The sequence below is a fragment of the Mustela nigripes genome, chromosome 1 (assembly GCF_022355385.1).
Source record: "Mustela nigripes isolate SB6536 chromosome 1, MUSNIG.SB6536, whole genome shotgun sequence".
Lineage (NCBI taxonomy): Eukaryota > Metazoa > Chordata > Mammalia > Carnivora > Mustelidae > Mustela > Mustela nigripes.
Genome location: NC_081557.1, coordinates 93,837,608 through 93,851,204, shown reverse-complemented (window position 1 = coordinate 93,851,204; position 13,597 = coordinate 93,837,608). Strand labels below are relative to the sequence as shown.

General features: G+C 52.7%; 1 long non-coding RNA gene across 2 annotated transcripts in view; it reads right to left on the bottom strand.

Moving 5' to 3' along the window:
• Positions 1-11,096, bottom strand: part of LOC132012925 (uncharacterized) — a 142,384-nt gene extending 131,288 nt beyond the window's left edge. For both annotated transcript variants that reach the window (XR_009402813.1, XR_009402814.1), the window contains exons 1-2: positions 10,270-11,096; positions 9,748-9,936 (exon numbers count right to left, since the gene is read on the bottom strand). This is a non-coding gene — a long non-coding RNA (uncharacterized LOC132012925). The remainder of the gene's footprint in view (positions 1-9,747; positions 9,937-10,269) is intronic.
• Between the last annotated feature and the right edge of the window lie 2,501 nt (positions 11,097-13,597).

Sequence of the window (13,597 nt, the reverse complement as noted above, 5' to 3'; positions counted from 1 at the left end):
TCTCCATAGACCAAACCTGACTACTGAACGCCAAGCCCCCACTTCCGGTGGCTTATATGGTTTTTACATTTATTACTCTACGGGAACCAGCAGCTGTGTGGACTCCCATTTTGAGGGACCCCCGATGAAGGCTTTCACGACTCAGTTATGCAACCTGAATTCCCCTTATTTAGATCCAGATCCTATAAAAACATCTATGCCCAAAATATGCTGGGAATGGAGGAATGGAATGAGGGGAATACGCCCTGGGAGTCAGTGGGGAGGGAGCCTGCAGGTGTGTAGGTAGAGACTGGTTTGTCTGGATAGTTTGGCCCCGTAACCATCAACAGCCTTTGTGCCCCAACCCTGAAATTTTGGGGGGTCTCCATAGGTGAGTGTGCACTCCGTTCCAAGGTCTATTAGAGCCCATACAGTCTGTCAGTGAGACCAGTAGTGGTGAAATCCGCACGGGGCTTCCGATGGCCCCCTATTGCACAAACTAAAGGGCCATGTTGACCTAAGGCCCCTTCTCTAGAGGTAGTGGTATCCACTCCTCAGATTCCTCCATTAGCCAAGGGGCATCTGGCAACAAACCTGGCTTTTTGGAGCTTTCCTTCAAGTGAGTCACCTAGTTTCCCTTTGGTGACAGTTTTCATAGACTTAACGAGACTGAATTGGGTTGTCTGGATTTTCTCTTGGGGGTCCCTGATGACACTGGATCTTGCCACAGTTGTTTATGAGAAACCGCTAGGGGCCCCTTTCCCTCCAGTTTATCATTGGCAGGATACTTTGTTTTCCCTTTTTCCAACTTCTTTCCCTTATGATGGGTTCATTCCATCCCACTGAAGTCAGCCGCAATAGCGGCCACAGTAACAATAGGCCAATTAGCCCCAGGGGTGAGGACAGATACTCAAGTCCAGAACCATGTCCCAGGGGGCTGACCGGGAGAGAAAGTCTCGTCTACCAGAGGAAAGAAGTTCTTCACCTGGGCCTCTAGAACACTGGGTACACAGAGCATATTTCATCCCCCATTCCCACACAATTTCGTGTAGTTCTTCCTCAGAGGTCCCTGTAGCAACCGTTCCTAGACCACGTTATCTTTTTTTTTTAAGTTTAAAAATTTTTTTATAAACCTATAATGTATTATTAGCCCCAGGGGTACAGGTCTGTGAATCTCCAGGTTTACACACTTCACAGCACTCACCATAGCACATACCCTCCCCAATGTCCATAACCCAGCCACCCTCTCCCTCCCCCACTCCCCCCAGCAACCCTCACTTTGTTTTGTGAGATTAAGATTCTCTTATGGTTTGTCTCCCTCTGGATCCCATCTTGTTTCATGTATTCTTTTCCTACCCCCCAACCCCCCATGCTGCATCTCCACTTCCTCATATCAGGGAGATCACATGATAGTTTAGACCAGGTTATCTTAATGCTAGTGTTTATCCAATCAATCACATCAGCTAAGCCTCCTGCCTGTAGCACAAAAACTTAGTCACAAGGCAGGTAACGCGGGACAACCGAGGTCAAGTCCAACATTGCAAACCCATTGAACATTAGCGCATCCCCCCAGGATACCCCCAGGTGAATCATCCCCACCTCCCTTGCAAGTGGCCGGGGAGCTGTACCAGTGCAGTGGCGGAACGTCCCTCGAGGTCATCCTCTGACCCGTGGGAACCTGCCTGTGTTCATCTCCATGTTCACGAGTGCCCAAGCCTTAGTGTGCAAAGAGCATGGCTAAATCTTCTTCCTCTCCTGTAATAATGTCCTCATCAGAGGAGCCATGATCTCAGGGATCCTGTATCTCGCGATCCTAGCTTTCCCAAGACAGGATGGTCCTCACCTTAGCACACAGGAACCTGCACGGTCACGTCTTCTCTATGACCTCTAAGTGCTTCTTCTGCCCTTATACCCCTCTGGACACAGCACGCTAGGGGAACGTATGCCCTGCACATCCCTCTCCAAAGCCATCGCTTCTCCGGTGGGTTCCATACCACCAGATGTAACTCTTTTCCCGTGATGTCCGTAGAGCTCAGATCAAGGGCCAAGCTACTACCACAAGACCTTGTTCATTTCCCTTCCACATTCCTCCTCCCCAAGGCTCCCAGGAGGACATCTAACAACGCTTCAGGCATTCTCAGGCATCCCTATAGTCACACACTGGCCCGAAATGCTCCGGAGACCCGGCCCGGTCTCCCCACATGGCGGTGGCTGGCCAGCCTGGGATTCTGCCCCACAGCACCCTGTACCCGTGCTTGCTTCGGTCTCCTGCCTGGCCAGCCCATTGTCAGGAAGTGCAGGACGCTTAATAAGACATCTCCAGCCTGCCAAGCCACTTTAGGACCACAAAACGGAGCAAACCACTCGGTATTGGGCACACAGCCTTACGCAGGGTGACTTAACGACCAGGAGAGAGCTGACGGACGAGGACCCAGCTGGCGCTCCGCCATGTCCCCCAGCTTTTCTCTGCTGGGCCGGACCTTAGCTCCCAGCTTTTCTGAGCCGCGGGGCATGATGGTCTGATCACAAGGTAATTACCTGAAGTGGGGACTTCTGTGTGCCAATTTAGGGAAGATCAGGCAGAGCCTTCCCGCATTGTGATCGGGGCATATGTTAAGCTCCACAGGGGCTGGAATGGGTAGCCCCGAGGTGGGGGTCACTGCGGGGCAAGAACTCGGTGGGGTCAGCCTTGTCAGCCCTCCTCCACCATTCTCACACCTGCAGGTAACAGGGCGGGTCTGCGACCCAGGAGACCCTGATCCATAGAGTGACTCGTGATCTGTGGCCTGGGGCGTTAAAAAGGACCAGATCCTTCCTGGGGTTTGAGCAAAGGCCTTCAGAGGAAGGCTGCCAGGGGCGGCAGCGGGTGGCACAGCAGAAAGTTGATGTAGACACTGGGCTGGGGAGGCAGGGATGCAACCAGCTGAAATTACAGGTGGGTAGAAATGGTGAGTAAGCAGCAGAGGCTGACTGGAGAGAAAAAGGAGCAGATGCAGAGAGGAAAGCCAGAATGCTGAGAGAGAACGCAGGCTGCCCAAGAGAGACAGAGACGCAGCTCCCAGGGGCTGCCGGGAAGCCAGACTCAGCCTCACCGGCATCCCCACGAAGCCACCGGCACGGAGGCCCCTCCCCTCCCACTGCAACACTCTGTCCTCCGCCACCTCTCCCCTCCTCTCTGCACACACTTGGGCGCCCTTCTAGAGATTTCTGAACAAGGTCACAGAGGCCATGAGTATTAGAGTTTAGATTTTCCAAATCTGAACTCTCTGGACTTCCAACGACAGCTATGCAAACCAACAAACCATAAAAAACATTGGCATGGCATTTCCAGCGTGCTTTCTACCTGCATTATCTAGTTTGATTTTGTCCCAGTGAGGAAATAGAAGCTCAGGGGAAGTGAATTGCTTTTCCAAGATCAAACTATTAATAGAGGGGGCGGGAGGGGTGGGAAATCCTTGGGTCGCAGCCGACCAATTGCAAAACTCACCTGGGTCCAATCCTCCTTGCTGGGGTGGCACCTGGGCCCCTGGCACCTGCTGTCCCTTCGAGCATCACTCCCTGACCTGAGCACTCTTAGTCACCGGGCTGTGGTTTCCACCCCTTGCTCCAGGCTCCCCCTGAGGGGTGAGAGCTCCAGATTGGGGCAAACTGTTCCGGCTGTCCCACTCGTTATCCGTGATCCACGTCTAGATCCTGTGATGGGCCCTGAGGGGGTTAGCTAGAAGATTCCATGTAAGCCTTTTCCTCAATTAGATCTCTGTAAAGACACCTCTATTTTAACTTTGGAGTGAATCATTAGCCTCCACCAAAACAGGAGCATGAATAGGTTTAAAACCTAAAAATAACTAACATTTATTGAACACTGATTATGCTTCAGGCGTTGTGCTAAATTCTTTACACAAATTCATTTAAAACTCCCAATAACCCTGCGAGATGAGTATTATTATCTTCGTTTCTCAGATAAGGAAACTGAAGCTAAGAGAGGTTAATTAACTTACCCGGGAAGACAGGGCTGACACCTGCTGGAACCCGGGTTTGAACCCAGGTAGTCTGCCTTCTCGAAGCCTGTGGGAGGGGCAGGATCCTCTCACACAGTGCAGGCCCTGAGGACATGGATCATGAGGGGGGATGTCGGCCCGGGGGCAGAGGGGGTCTGGGGGATGCCCACAGGTCCTGGTGCTCCTTGACAGGCTAGACCTGGCCCAGTGCCTTAGGGAGTCCTGAGCACCTTGGGACAGGCTCAGAGAGGAGGTATATGATTCCAAGAGGAGAAGGGAGGGGAAAAGGGGTTTCCTGAGAAGACAGAACTGCCCTTCTTCAGACACTATTAGCTTCAGGCTAATCGGCACCTCTCCCACGCTTCTGTCATCCTATGGCTGTCTCAGGCCCAGTCTAGGGGACAAAGCCCAGAGCAAAACGGCCCAGCCGGTCCCCATCAGCCATTCCAGCCGCTTCCCAGGGGAGTCCCACTGTAGAAGTCCTGGTCTTCGCTGAGACGCTGCAGCCCTGCACTCCCAATCCCTGGCCAGGGATCAGGAGCGCCCACCAAGGGTGCAGACCCTGAGCCCCCACCAAGGGTGTGGAGCCTGAGCTAGGCCAGCTCCCCTCTCCAGCCTTCCGATTCCCCTTCTGAAAGGAAAACGAAGGCATTCAGATACCGTGACGGTACCTCAGACTCCTCCCTGCCAGTTCCAAGTCTCCCGGAGAGAAAGGTTCTCAGCTCTGGAGCCAGGTTCAAGTCCAGCCCTGACACTTACAAGCTGTGTGACTCGGGGAGCCACAGCCACCCCCGCACCTTACTTCCCTTCACTGTGCAAATGGCATAGGCTGCTCTGTGTATGTAGCAGGTTTGCTTGGAGTAAGATCATGGCTACGGAAGTGCTTTGAACTTGGTAAAGCCCTTCGTGCAGACAAGTGCCAAGTATCAAAATCTGTGATTCGTTCCTTCCTCAGTCTCTCCTGGAGCCAATCTGCCAGCTCTACAGGGAACAGGATCCAGAAGGATGGCCTAGAGCCAGCGTCACCCTCTCCCGGGACCAAGCCCTCTTCCAGCCCCCACCCACCCTGGGGTGGGCAGTCTCCCAGCACAAGAGGTGGCTCTCTTTTGCCAGGATTCCCGCAGATCTCCTCCGTGCACCGGTCCCCCCATCCCAATGTCACCTCGGGAAGTCAGACCCGCTCCCTGGACTGTAGTCACCTCCAAGTTGAACTTGGGGCCATGGGGGTGTGTGACAGGAGGCACCCAGCCCCGTCTGCTCTGGAAAGCAGAAAGAGCTCACCGTACAACCATCTCGCGGTCCATTTGTCAAAGTTTGACGTCAATTTGCGGCCTTAGATTGGTTTTTGTTTCTCCGCACTTTGTTTTCTTTTTCGTGATGAATGGTTATTGTCAAGCTGGCTTAGAAGAAGCGATAGGCAGGAGGTGGGGGCCGGGCCAGAGATAGCACAGTGGTGGGTTTCTTGCTTGGGTTGTTTATATTTCTTTTTTAGGACAGAAAATGGAGTGGGAGGTACCTGCAGTCACAGTGGGGTCATCCGAGATGCATCCCAGGGGCCCATGGTAGCTGCCAGCTTCCTTCATCCAGGCCCGGAGACACGGAGACCCCTGCCTCTCTCTTTTCCCCAAAGTACATGCCTGGTCTGGGGGACAGGCGGCGTGTCACGGCTGTGGCGGCTGATGCTGTCAGCCGCAGATAAATACAACCAAAACAGACCCAGAAAATTATTTCCTCTTAATGGAAAAATTATCAGGCCCTGAGCAGCCTGATCTAAGGGCTTTTAGAAGTGCACAGAGAAATATACTTGAGTCTTTTCTCAGGATCCTCTCTTCCCCACCATCCCTCGGGGGAGGGCTCCGCAAAAAAACCGCCTTCTCCCAGATTCTCTGCCCGGGCCTTGCCTGACTTGCAGACAGTAGGCTCTCCAAGACCGTAGACTGTGGCATGGGATCACAGGGTTAGGCTTCTTAGAGTCTCCAGACATATGACCTTTAAAGGACATAGACATCACCTTGCCCACCTCTGTCACCCAAGATAATTACATTAATGCCCAGAGACAGGTGACTCGCCAAATGTCCGTGATCACTTAGCAGCTGGACAAAACATAAAGGCTCTTGATTTCAATTTCCTTTCCTATTACCCAAAATGGCCTGGCCACTCCCTCTAGCTCTCGGAAGCCCCTTACATCACTCACTTCAACTAACAGCCCTATGGGCGCAGGGACATCGGGTTTTAGGCAGATGGTGCTGGTGGAACATCACATGATGGGTCTACAGTTCCTCCCTCCACACTCCGCTGTGGCTCATGGTCTACAGAGTAAACACCTCCACCCAATGGGCTCTGTGCTTGCATCGGGCTTTGGTTCATGGAATGCTAGTGGGTGTACCATGAGCAGAAGCTGAAGAGCGCTTATGAGGTTTGGCTTGGGGCTTTGTGCTTCTGCAAACTGCCGCGAGGCTGCTGGTCCCAGAATCAGAGCAGCGTGGGGCAGTTTTGAACACAGTCCTCCACCCGAAGCAGAGCTGCCGCCCTTGTCAGCAAACACGCCTGTGAGGGAGGAGCCGAATTGCTGTTGAAAACCTGAGGGTTTGCAGCAGGGCCAAGGCAGAAATCTGATCACTGAGGCCAGCACCAGGTGCTGCTTCTCCTGGTCATCGGGGACCGCCTCAGGGTTACGGGGACTAAGAAGAGCCAAGGGACACAGATGAGGCTGGGAGGTGGCCCTATCCACATGGAGCCATCTGCAGGGGCCCCCGCCATGGGCGCTGAGTATGGTCCAGGTCCACACATTTCTTTTTCCTCTAGGCATCCCTCAAGGCAGGATACCTATTGAGGAGCCAGGAGAGGCTAACCTCTATCTCAGATGGTTCCCAAGTCCAGGGGCTTGGATGGCGCATGCTTCTTTCCCAGTCACGCCACAATCCAATATGGCAGCAGGGACCATTCGGCAAAGGTCTCTGTCATTCTCTAAAACCTTCAAGTTCTCCCCTGGATCTACTTCATCCGGCCCGCTGTTGAGCAAAAATGATAGTGTACCAGGCCCCTCAGGAGACCCAGGCCCCTTCTTTCTACCCACGACAGCTGATTATCCCACAGACATCCCCTGGCTCCTGGCCTCATGGAATTTCCCTGGGCTTCACCTGTAGTGGGAACTCTGCCTCCCTTCTAGTCCCGGCAGTCCCCATGGTCTCAGGTCCGAACTCCCCGGCGATGCTCCGACTCTTCAGGCTGACTTGTCTGGCGTGTCTCACTGTGGTTCCTCTCTTCCCAGAACCACTTCTCCTTGGGCCCACCCCGACCTTGTTTCCTCCTCCAGACACTATGGTCACTCCTAAGTCTCACCAGTCTTCTGAGATGCCATATCCTGGCCACACTAAGAGCGAGAGCTTCTCTTTCATCAGAAAAGCAGAAGTTACTTTGAGTTATTAACAGGAGAGTCAACTCCCAGTGGAAGTTGGGGAGGTCATTAGCTGAATGAATCAGGGTGGGATTGGGGGAAAGAAAGGGATTGAGATTGGGGAGAAGGAGAACAAGTTGGGAGATGACTGTCCTAATCTAGGAGAAGGATGGCAAGGACCTGTGCTAGAGTTGAAGCTGAGGGATAAAGGGACAAGGAAGCACCCAAGAGATGATCGGGCAGGTGGACTGAGGTTTGGAAGCACACTGAGCCTGGGGGATGGACGCGGGGCCACATCCCGGATTTTCTGGCTTCCACGGCATCTTGGACTGCCTGAACCCACCTGCTGGCCTCCCTCCACCCAGCCCCACCAAGTTGCAAGGCTGCTCGGCCCTTCCAATCTACTTGGAAGGAATGTGGAGTTACATTTAATTAAAAGTATCTACACAGAAACGAGATTAATTAAGTCTCTTTTACCCAGGAGCCCTCTCTTTGTGTTCACTTAAATGAGGTTTTAAATGTTGTCTCAATGTTATATCTGGGCAAGATTTCTCCAGACAACACTTTGCGTGGTTCCGAGGCTCCTGCGTAGCTGGCTGGAAATTATTTAGTGATGAGAACAATCCAAGGGCAGTCCACTCCCGCCTCAGTCAGCTGAGTTCCAGGCAGGTGGGGACCTTGGGCCACAGAAAGTCGAGTTTTATAATGAAATGGAGGGAAGCTCCCTTAGGCAAGAGCTAACTCCCAAAGCCACCTCTTGATGCCGAACAGGTGGTCCGGAATGGTCTTCTGAGTCATGATTATGGAGGACTCACCTGATCCAGGGGGTTCGAAATACCAACATGGCCTCCTGGAGCCAAGTGGCTGCAGCAGCGCCACCTACAGGCAAGACGTCTCTCCCACTCAGCGTTTGTTAGTACAGCTCCTCACGGGAGCTGGGGACCCTGCTGAGCCAAGGGAACCAGCCCAGCCACCTTCACTATCCACCTGCGGCTGCTGACCTCTACCCTGATATCTTTTCTTAAAACTAACATTCCCAAAGAATCCAGCAAGCTGGGTCACTTGGGGGAGGTACTGGTGGGAAACGAGAGGTGTGGAGCCCACTCTGGGCATTTCCCATCCAGTAGATAGGGCCAAGCATACAGGCCCACTACGAGGCCTGTGGTGGGACAGGACGGAGACAGGTCAGGTGTAGACCCCATCACTACTTAGCTTCTCAACAGGTGTCCACTAATGAGCCCAAGGAGGCACTGATGGGGCCTGGAGCCTTAAATAGGTCCTTGACCTTGTATGGCCTGATTAGAAAAAAGGTCTACACAAAGACTGATCATTCCAGCATCTGGGTTCTACCATTAAAACACCGGGGTGGGGGACGCCTGAGTGGCTCAGTGGGTTAAGCCTCTGCCTTCAGATCGGGTCATGATCTCAGGATCCTGGGATCAGGTCCTGCATCGGGCTCTCTGCTCGGAAGCAGGGAGCCTGCTTTCCCCTCTGTCTCTCTGCCTGCCTCTCTGCCTACTTGTCATCCCTCTCTCTCTCTGTCAAATAAATTAAAAAAAAAAAAAACAAAAAAAAAACACCAGGGTGGGGGGGGTGCCTGGGTGGCTCAATGGATTAAGCCGATGCCTTCGGCTCAGGTCATGATCTCAGTGTCCCGGCAGGGCATCGGGCTCTCTGCTCAGCAGGGAGGCTGCTTCCCCCTCTGTCTCTGCCTGCCTCTCTGCCTACTTGTGATCTCTCTCTCTGTCAAATAAAATAAATAAAATCTTTAAAAAAAAAAAAAAAACACACCAAGGGGGGCACCTGGGTGACTCAGTTGGCTAAGCAACTGCCTTCAGCTCAGGTCATGATCCAAGATCGAGTCCCACATCGGGCTCCCTGCTCAGTGGGGAGTCTGCTTTGCCCTTTGACCCTCCCCCATCTCATGGTCACTCTCTCTCATTCTCTCTTTCAAATAAACATAATCTTTAAAAACACATACACACACCCACAAAGGGGGGTTTCCCCCTGTTCGATCAGATGGTGCCTTTTGTAAGGAACAATTTTGTAGGGATATTCAGTTTTATCTGTGTTGCCCAGACTTGGATCATTACTAATTTCATTTGATAAGCATGAATTGAGCACCAAAAGGAGGGTGAGGCACTGTGTCAGATGCTAAAGCTAGAAGACCCCGTGACATAAAACCTCACTCTTGGTCTCTCAGAGTCTCCGGAAACAATAATGGGCACCCAGCATTACGGAGGACAGGACCCATGCTAGGAAAAGCCCCCCATGGCCGCAGAACTGTGGGGACAGAGAGGAGGGGCATCGAGTCTGACTCACGGTTAGGAGATCTTAAAGAAGGTCCCTGGAAAAGTGTCTGTCAAGCCTTACCAGAGGAGTGGCAGTGATCCAGACAGAGGAGGACATGTTCCATAAGGTGGAAACCTGCTTTGCTTAGCCAAGGCACCTAGAGCAGCGTGGCCCCCAGCAAGAACCCGAAGGCGGGACCACACGGCTTGGCTTCAAATCCAGTTCTGCCACTGGCTGGTGAGTAAGGCTCAGAGCCCACGGCTTCCTCATCTGTAAAACAAAGGAAATAATTCGGTAAGTGTTTCAAAGGATTTTGTAGGATCAAATGAAACGATTCCTGAGACTCGCCCATGCCTGGCTCTCCGGAAATCTGAATTTTGGGGCATCTGGGTGACTCAGTGGGTTAAAGCCTCTGTCTTTGGCTCAGGTCATGATCCCAGGGTCCTGAGATTGAGCCCCACATTGGGCTCTCTGCTCAGCAGGGGGCCTGCTTCCTCCTCTCTCTCTGTCTGCCTCTCTGCCTACTTGTGATCTGCATCTGTCAAGTAAATAAATAAAATCTTAAAAAAAAAAAAAAGCAGAAATCTGAATTTCCCTCCTCACCTCTTGTTCTGCCCCATAAGATGCATTGTTGCCGTCAGATGTGTTATTTCCAAGCAACAGAACTGATTCTGGCAGATTTAAGCAGAAAATGATTTTATTTAAAAGATGTCCAGTGCCTCCCAGTTATCAGGAAGGTCATCGTGAAATGAGACTTGGAAAATGGGTGAACGGACGATCGACTTTGCGGCCAGGAGCACCAGCAAAATCGGGTCACAGAAGAGAACTCCTGTCCCTCGGACAGCACCACCCACCAGTCCCACGAGCGGCCATCCCCGGAATCATCTGTTCCCGCCACCAACACCTGCCTCCTGCGTGGGTCAGCTGAGGTGGGAGGGCCAGACTGGCCCAGCCAGGGGCATACGCCAGCCCTGCTTGGAAAGCAAGTAGCTGGAATTTTCCATTCCTTTAGAGGAAAGCACACTCTGCCTCCCACCAAGACTCAGATGATGGGGAAATTCCCATACTATGAGCAAAGCATCTGGGATGCTGCTGAGCCCCACAAAGGAAAGAAACAACCAATGTCCACCACAGTCCTCCGCCACAGTAGCCTCCCCAGGGATGGACCACCAGCAGCTGTCCTCACGGTGGGGACACCCTCCAGGGGGTGGCGGGAGCACTGACCCTAGGAGGATGGGGTTCTCCAGCTCAGAGAGGACCGCTGCCTCACCTGCTGCTGTCACTGTCCCCCCTACCTTCTTCAACTCACTCCAGAGCCCCAGCCCATTGATATGGTAAGCACGAGCCTCCCGTAGCCAAAGATTAATTGGTGGGGAATTGGGAGATTTCTCTTCCATAACAATGGGCTTTTCTGCTCCTACTAAGATGCCAATTAGGATATTTACACCTTGGGTTCTACCAGAAGTTATGCCCACTTTCCAGGAGGTGGACCAGAGGGGTGGGGTCTCCGAGTTGGCTGGGGGCTAGGGGGAGGACATCAGGGTGGCCATCACTGGGTAACAATGAGCCCCTCCCTGGAACACTGGGAGGAAGGCTGTTAGCTGGGGGGCAGGATGCCAATGAAGCCTAGTCCCCTAACCCATTCTTTGCAGTAAGTTCCAACTCCTTAGAGCGGCTTCCGGCAGTGTCTTATAACATAGGCCAAATGCTGTTTCAGGAAAGAAAAGAAAAAAAAGAGAAAAACTCTATTAGATGCAAGAAATCAATTCTGTTTCCTTTCCACTCTTTATTGTCTCCCCCCCTTCCCCCCCCTTCAGACCACACCCAATGCCAGCTTTCCCATCCCCATCCCTGGAAGAAGCCCAGGAGGCAGGACAGCTGGCGCGTGGTCACTGGTCCTGCCTGGACATGGCCACGTCTGTTCTCACTCTCCTTATAGAGTGCTTCCACGCCCATTTTCCGTTTAACACAAAGGGTTGCAGCATCTCTGGGGGGAACACAGGGTTTGTGGGGAGTTGGGTTCTCTGCCCGGACCCTCCACAGGGAAACCAGAGCACTCTCCAGCTGTGAAGGAGCCTGACGAACTTGGGAATGAAAGGGCATATGTCACAGGCAGGCACCTGGTCACGCACTGTCCTGTTCCATTTGCTAATTGTTTCCTGCCCGTGCGCCCTGCTTTCCTGGCCAGCCCGCGCACATCTTGAGGGCATGGACCGCAGCCTCCAATTTTCCACTAAGCCCACGGTTCCAAGCATCATAGTGAGGGCCCAGTCCACATCCACTGGTTGCCTGAGCTCTGCATCATCTCTACGGACCTGACTCTTCTTGTGAGGGAGGAGCCCTTCCCCAGGATGCTGAATGGCGAGGCAGAGTCTGGGGCAGGGAGACCGGAGCTGGACTCCCCGTGGACACGGACTGGCTTCCCTGCTCCTGCTCCATGACCTGGGCCCGTGTGCTGTGGCTGCTGTGATTACAACAGATGCCGCCAGCTGGGGGGCTTAAAACAACAGGAAGGGATTCGCTGGGCATTCCAGGAGTCTGAAGTTTGAAATCAACACCACAGGGGCTGCAATCCAGGAGTCCCTCCAGTAGGGGAGTCTGTGTCTTGCCCCTTCCAGCCTCCAGGGGCTGCGGGGACTCCTTGGCTTGTAGCCACAACACTCCAACCGTACAGGCCAGCATGTTCCAGTCTCTCCCTACTCTGTGTTCACACTGCTGTGTGTGCGTGTGCGCACACATGTGTTTGCATGTGCATGCTTGTGTGTGTGTGTGTGTGTGTGTAACCTCCTTATAAGGACACTTCTGACTGCATTTAGGGTCCACCCAAGAAAATCCAGCATAACCTGCCCATCTCAAAATCCTTCACGGAAGCACATCTGCAAAGACCCTTTTTCAGGGGCACCTGGGTGGCTCAGTGGGTTACGCCTCTGCCTTCGGCTCAGGTCATGATCCCAGGGTCCTGGGATCGAGCCCCGCATTGGGCTCTCTGCTCAGCAAGGAGCCTGCTTCCTCCTCTCTCTCTGCCTGCCTCTCTGCTTGCTTGTCATCTCTCTCTGTCAAATAAATAAATAAAAAATCTTTAAAAAAAAAAAAAAAAAAAGAAGACCCTTTTTCAAATAAGAAAACATTCACAGGCTTCCAAGCTTACGACCTGACATCTTCAAGGGACATATTCGCCTACAGGCCCTCCAGCGCCCTGCTACCTCTCCTGATCTGGGACAAGTGTCCTAGGGTCCCAGAGCAGCTTCTCGGAGTCTCGGTTATCCCTTCTGGGGGGCAGGAATGATGTCCCCCATCTGCTGACTTCACAGACTGGTGGTGAGGACCGAGAGGTAATACACGGATTGAAAGCATTTTCTGAGCCGTAAAGTCCCACACAAACACGAGACAATATTATTGCGCGGGGAGAGTGGCAAGTTCCGCACTTGAGAGAACTACCTGATTTTAAAACATGTGAGGGAATAGGACACCGATGTTATTCAAAAACCTCATTTACAACCTTCACCAAAGCCTCCCGCCCAGCCTACCTCCACTCTCCCTGGTGGCTGTAGGGGTGTGACAGAGGCCTGTCTTGGGGGTGGCTTTGTGGCCTGAAAACAAATCATTCTTCACAGCTTGCTCCCAAGTCCAATAAGCCAGAAGGAATTGGTAGAGAGATTTAACGATATGTATTTCAAGAAAAAGATGAAAATGTGTCTACTTTTAGGAGATGCAGTAAAAGTGCATCAGCCCCACAATAAACTTTGCCGCGAAGATGCATAGAGGGGAAACATAGAACACAGTCAGGACAGTAATGTCTCATTTATAGGGAAATCCTCTCCGAGATCTATTAGAATTTGGCCCCCACCCAGCTGTTTGGCCCTATCAAACAGCTTCTGCAAACTGGGGGTCTCACCCCTCCAGCTCCCTCCAACCTCTACAGGAAGCCTGA